Genomic DNA, 6739 nt, shown 5'->3' on the forward strand with positions numbered 1-6739 from the left:
TAACCCATGAGCATTCGCTGACCTTATATATTTGCATATGAGAAAGCAGATGGAGCAACCTGGAGGATGGAGAGGGTGGAAGCTGCTGGGATGAAAGTCATGTTGGGATTCACGAATGTTTGGTTAGTGTGGGGTTGAGAGATAAGGAAGTGGTTAATGGTGGTTAAGGGCTTGTTTCCTCCTGATGCTCAAAGCTCCATGAGTCAGGTGAATGGTATTTCAAGGAGTTGGCACAAAATAAAAACCCCAAGTGCTCTTTCTCGGTTTGAGCCAAACCCAAACCTTTTCAAAGGTGTGAAAAGAAGCAGCCACATTGGTTTGGTTTTCCTTTCCTGGCCCACTCTTCTTCCTGGTGCTGGCCAACACCACACAGAAGTCTTGTGACATGAGCCATTTCCATGGAATTTTAAATTCTGCCAAAAGAAAAAGAGGGATTGGAAATTTCGTGAGAATGGTTATTCTTAGGAGATTTCCATCCCAGATTCCTAACTTGTGTGGCTCAGATAAGCATCTAAAATGCACTGCCAAACCTTCTGACGTCCCTAATGCACTTATTTCCAATCACATTTCTGCATAGAGACCTCAAAGTAACAGTGAATGCAATGGTTTGTTGGGAAATATTTTCTGTATGCCAGCCCAAGATTCCCCTACCTATGCGGCAATGGGTTTTGAACACCATTTACAACACAAATATTGGGTTTGAATGTCCCCAGAACATAGTCAGTTTTTAGATGAGACATGTTTACATGCTCCCAAATGAAAACAACCTACCCCAAAGTAACCCTTCAATTATTTTGCTTCTGAGAAACTTCAAAATATTATAAGAATATTTTCCTGGCACACTGTTAAGTGTGTAGCTGCCCAAGCTCTTCCTATAGGTTCATTTCTCATGAGAAGACTATATGGTAAATACAACCAAAATCTCACTAATTGGGATGCTATATCAGTTAGTCATTGCTATGTAACAAACCTACTCCAAAATGCAACGGCTTAAATAATAGACATTTATTATTGCTGACTATTTTATAGGTCAGCAAGACAATTCTGGCCTTATCTGGGCATCAGCTGCATATCAGGTAGGTGACTGTGTGATCTTTAATGTGTTTGGGGGTCAGCTTTCTGCAGGCTGATATCGGATAGACTCAGCTGGGACAACTGAGCTCTTCTTGTGTCTTCACTTGTACCTGTCTTTCATATCCCTCTCTGGCCAGCTTAAATATGTTTTCAAGGCAATCAAAGTCAAGAGAGGAAGTGTAAAAGTACAAGTGCATTTTAATGCCTCTGTTTGGGTCAACTTGCCAAGCCCAGAGTTAGTGTGTGTGTTCGAGGGTGGCAGGGATTCAGCACCGAAGGATGTGGATACGGAGAGGCATGGAAAATTGGGGCCATTCATACAATCTATATACCAAAGGCATATTGAAAATAAGAAGCCAGTCATATTCAGTCACTTGGATGAACCTACGACAATATCAGGAGGCATCAACCTGTGAGACTAGAATTAGCTTTTAGTTCCAAGACAGAAGATGAAAGCCAAATCTCAAATTGAAATGGGTAGAAAGTATCCTAAGAATGCCCAGGCAACACACCAAAATGGCACCTGTGTTGGAGACGAAGTTGGAGGTATGGCCAGAGACGGCCATGAGGAATACATAAAAGCCAAAGAAAGCCACCAGATGTGCTGAAACCAGTTAGCAAGCACTAACAAGTTAAAAGATGAACACTCGGGTTACGTCTCTCTGGAGTAATTTTCTTAAAGGTGATTGTTTGAGGAGGAATGCAGTTAACAGATGCAACTGTCTACAGGAGACAGTGGATTTGATTCAATAGAATAGAGTTGTGAGAATGAGGTAACAGGAGAGCGCTAGTATCAAGGGCACACTTGTTATACTCACCTCCAGCCAATATTGGCCATGAAGGACCAAACACCTAGTATGGCCAGATATTAAAATTTTATGTAACCTTTCCTGATTTTGAAAACACTTTGAAAAACATCTGTAGGCATGATTTACCCAACAGGCCACGAGCGTGAAACTCCAGATGCAGAGGTTTCATTTCTGTGGAGCAATCTCTATCTTCAACAGGCTCTGCAAATATATATATATTTAGGGCCTACGTTAACAAATTATAAGAAGTGATTTGCCACCAGAATATAAATAATGCAGAAACTGTTGGATCTTTCTAGCGTATCAAACCCACAATTAAAAGGTTCCTAAAGATATTTTTATCTCCTGAAAGCTTTAGCGTTTCAAGAGTTTGGATTCTTCCATTCTTTATATGGAACTCTAATGGGTACTTCCAGAATCCCACCCTAAAGTTAATTGCCCCTTATTTTTTTTTTTATGTTCAAGTCCAGTTTTATTAAAATTTGGCAATTCTGGCAGCAGTACAAAGTCTTTGACCACTGGACTCATTAGACATGAATTTATAATTTTAGTTTGTTGTGGGTTTGGGTACATGAACTTTTCTAAATCTTCTGCCCTTCATTTCATTACCAAACGGCAGAGCACCTTAAGTTTCTCTATCTAAAACACTCTGTTATTTATAGAATAGGAATTTGTAAAATAAGATTGAAAAAAAATAAAATGCACAGATTCAAAAAATTCTCTTCAAATATTAAGAACATTCAAAGTATATTGAAGACATCTATGTTTAGTCCTCCAAGTAACATGGAGGTTTGATGTCTTGTATTTAGTTATTGCTAATCACAGTTCAGAGACCAAAGTGTTTCCAAAATGGTAAAAACCTGCATTGACATTCCCAGTATGGTTCCAATGGGTTTCAAGTGTAAAACCAGTGGAGCACGTGATTTGGCCTTTAAAATCACACGCCTTTTTATCTTTAGTGGGATTGTTTCTTTATAGTGGCTCAGGTAAAGTCCCCACAAAGCCCCCAAATGCCTGAATGCCACAACATAAAGAAACCCTTGCCAAGATACCCACTGTGGCAGATCTGGGTAAAACGCCAGGCACACAAATTGGGACTAAACCTGCCCCTTATTTTTAAAATCAACTTGTTCATGACACTTTATTACATAATAGCTTTCTGCTTATAAGGATATTGGTCTAATAATTTTATTTTGATCCCTCATGTTGTTGATTTCTAGAATGCACGTTTTCCTATATAGATCTCTTCCTATAGCACCTAGAAGATACACATAAATTAAGCACTTATAATTCTCAGCCTTGTTTATCTGAAAGACTGTTATTCACACTGCAGTTTTCTGAATTTCAAGTTTATTGATTCAACTTCTCCACTTGCACTGTTGGCTTCTTACCTCTTTTTGTTTACTCTATAGGCAGCCTGGAGGGAAGCTCTTTGAAATCGACAGATCTAACTATTTCTTCTGCTCTGGGAAGACAACTCTTACCAGGCATCTGATTCTTGGCATTGTTTGGAAAACTATCCTGTCTACCTCCAGACAAACATACTTTTACTGCAAGTGGTTAACCCAAGGACAAAAGGGGGGATGACAGGCAAAGATGGTTTTCTTTAGCTTCCTAAGCCAGGTCTCCCAAATACATCTTGCAATACTCTGTTTTCAGACTTTTAACTTGGCTCTCAGGAAATACAAACACCCATTCCAAAGCTTAGCATATTTTCATATTATATTCTATACAAGCTTATACATACTTCTTTTTCCTCCTTTAATGCAGAGATTTGAGGATGCATTATATATTATGTTGTATCTGGAGATTGACTGATTGGTTGATGTTGTATTATCACATCTTATGTTCCTATCTATATTCTCTTGACCTCAGCTGTCTCCCAGGCCCTCAGCAACTTCCTCCATCTCAGCTGCTGACCTTGAGATCTACTTGTGGGTCTGATGCACGATTTTATACCTGAGGCCAAACAAGCAACATGTCTTAAGTCTCTGGTTCCTTCCACCATTTCCAGACTTGATTCCAGAAGCACACATCACATGGAGTGGGATCTGGCTTCCCCGAAGCTGCCGAAGGGACCAGATGATAGAATTTTCTAAATGTAGGTGAAGCAACTCTCGTGAAGCAAATTGTGACCAATAGGAAACAGAAGATGGAAGAGAGCTGGTAGATAAATATCATCTCACTTCTTCCCCGAGATGGGCTGTTCAGATACAAGATTTTGCCATGCCGTCTGTGCAAGCGATATCACATATGGCCAAGCAGGTGCACAGCTGCTATGCATGTCTCTTTATGGCTCTTTGTGAAGCAGTGGTCAGTATGGTACCATATCATCTTGTGTTTGCTTCCCATTGTTATCTGCCACACTTGCCTTTTTCCTCTAGTTACCCTGGGATTCTTCAAGGGAATCCAGGGTAAGACATCTGTGTATGTATATGTGTGTGTATAATTTTATATATATCTATATGTTATATATATATACAGTTATACAAATACAGTTTTATATATAAATATATAGTAATATATAGATATATATGACATATATCTATGATCATTTATTTCCCTTTACTATTCCATATAAAATTCCACACACATAAAATCCTTAAGTACTATATGGTGACATTCTGACACAAGATATGAACATAAAGAATTTATAAACCCCAGAATTTTTGTTTGCTTTTTACGGTTTTGTTTTGTTCTTTGCTAGTGGGAAAAAGAGCTTTACACAAAGTAATAAATATGAACTCTATAAAATAGCAGCCATATACTTTGGAAAATGATCAGTAAGAACAATAATCCTTCAGGAAAGCAGGGTTTCAGACTCTTAAAATTATATAGAAATGAGATGAGTACCTTGAAGACTTTTAGCTTATAATATATTTTAGTTTAAAATATTTTCTCTCTTAAATGTTATGGGGCCTGAAACCAAAGCTCTTTTTCAGTTGCTCTGCTAATAGTAGAGGCATATTATAAGACAGATGTCCATTTGACAGTTTTTTATATGTGTGTTATTTTATGTCATGTTGGGTAGAAAATAAGGCAAACTTCTAATGCCATTTACAGTATACTTTCATAATATAGTTAGCAAAACAATCCAGATGTTTTAAATGATTTTGTTTTTATCTTTCTTATTGCCCAATTCTAAATCAAGGCACGCATATTAATTTGTGGGTTGATAATCCAGTATTATGGATCCAGATCAGTACCATTTACTTAGCTTTATGGATCATTTCAGAAATCAGACCGTTTGTACTTGATTCATTGCTGCCTGTGGGGGAAGAATAATTTAATATTCACTCACAGCCTATGTAAGAGTCAACACACTTCAAAACATTGAGGAGAGACCATGGCCTATACAGACTTGAGGTAACTCCAGTAAAATAATTTCAATCACAAGCTTTCAGCACTTACCAAGCAGAGAGGTCAGGCAAGTAAAGCCACCAAGGCAATCTTTTCGAAGAGGAATCTTTTCAGAATTGTTGGTCCTGCGCCATTTGGCTGAGAGAGTAAAGAGCAAAATAAAGTAGGTGAAGATACCCCTGAGGTGGGGGATGAAGGGATTGGATCTCTGGCCCCCTGGGGCAAGAGCAACTCCAAGAAGAAAGCAATCTTAGTATCCTATCCACCAGTCCTTCCAGAGGCTAGAGGCATTGGAGTCTAGAGTGCCCCTCTCGACTGGATCAGGCCTAGATCAGCCCAAGTAGAAAAGAGATCCTACAGAGATCTGGAGAGAAGGCCCAGGGGAAAGAGGAACAACATGGTCCCATGGCTAGCCTGGGGCATGACACACTGTAGGCATTCCATGAAGGTTGTACTGACTGTGGAATAACCAATTTTAGCTCTATGTGGGCAACATCCATGTGACATCAAGCAAGTTACTTTTCACTTCTTCCCTTTGAGCCTTAATTTCTCTATCTGTACAATGGGGATAATAATAATTCTTACTTTCAGAATAAATTCAAGGATGAAATGCAGTAATAATAGTACTTTGGAATTTAGAAAGTCACAAACAAACCCAGGAATGGAAAGACAGATGGCTGCATCCATATTATTTCTTTTCAAATATGCACAGGTTTTACTGTTCGTCATCTTTTGGGTTCCCCCCAAAAACAGATCCTGATATGAGGACTTGTATCCAGGTAGTCCAGTTGAGGAGCAATTCCAAGAAGCAGGAGAGAGGGAATGAGAAGAGTTAAGGAGGAGGGAAAAGCTAATTTTGAGGTCACTTCTGTGGGCAACTGGGGCTTGGTCTTGCAGGAGAATTTATAAAAAGTATACTAATGCATCTTAGAACTATTCACCTGAGGGTCAACTGGGGATGAATTTATCCATCTGTTCCACACTCCACAAAGGATGCTCCCAGAGGCATTAATCCCCTAATTTCCAGGTACATACAAATCCTTGTTAAGAGAGCAGGCTTCCACCAGTGGCTGTAGGAAGAAATGGGCACATAACAGAAGCTATCATGAGGTGAATTGAAGCCCACGTGGAGATGAGGCTCAGAGGATTTGAGTATAGTCACCAGAGACATCAGATACCATTTTAGTAGCTAAAAAGCAGAGCAAATTTTCTCTTTGGCATTCTTCTATTGAATATAGCACATAATTTAACATGTAGTATAATTCTGATGTATGCTGAACCCACTTGCCTCACAGAAATCTTATTGAACTTTTCACATTAAATTCAGTACCAAACCTTTGCGAGAGTCCAAAGAGACCCCAGCCTTGCTTTCTGTAGATTTCTGACAGTTTACATCCTTAAGGGTCTCTGTTTCTTGGCCTATTACCTAGAGTTGCAAAGTCCAACCTCTCCATCAATGTCCATTGAAGCACTATGTGAAGTGAATAGCTTTAAAA

This window comes from Neophocaena asiaeorientalis, unplaced genomic scaffold (assembly GCF_003031525.2).
Source record: "Neophocaena asiaeorientalis asiaeorientalis breed wild unplaced genomic scaffold, Neophocaena_asiaeorientalis_V1.1 scaffold67, whole genome shotgun sequence".
NCBI classification, from domain to species: Eukaryota; Metazoa; Chordata; class Mammalia; order Artiodactyla; family Phocoenidae; genus Neophocaena; species Neophocaena asiaeorientalis.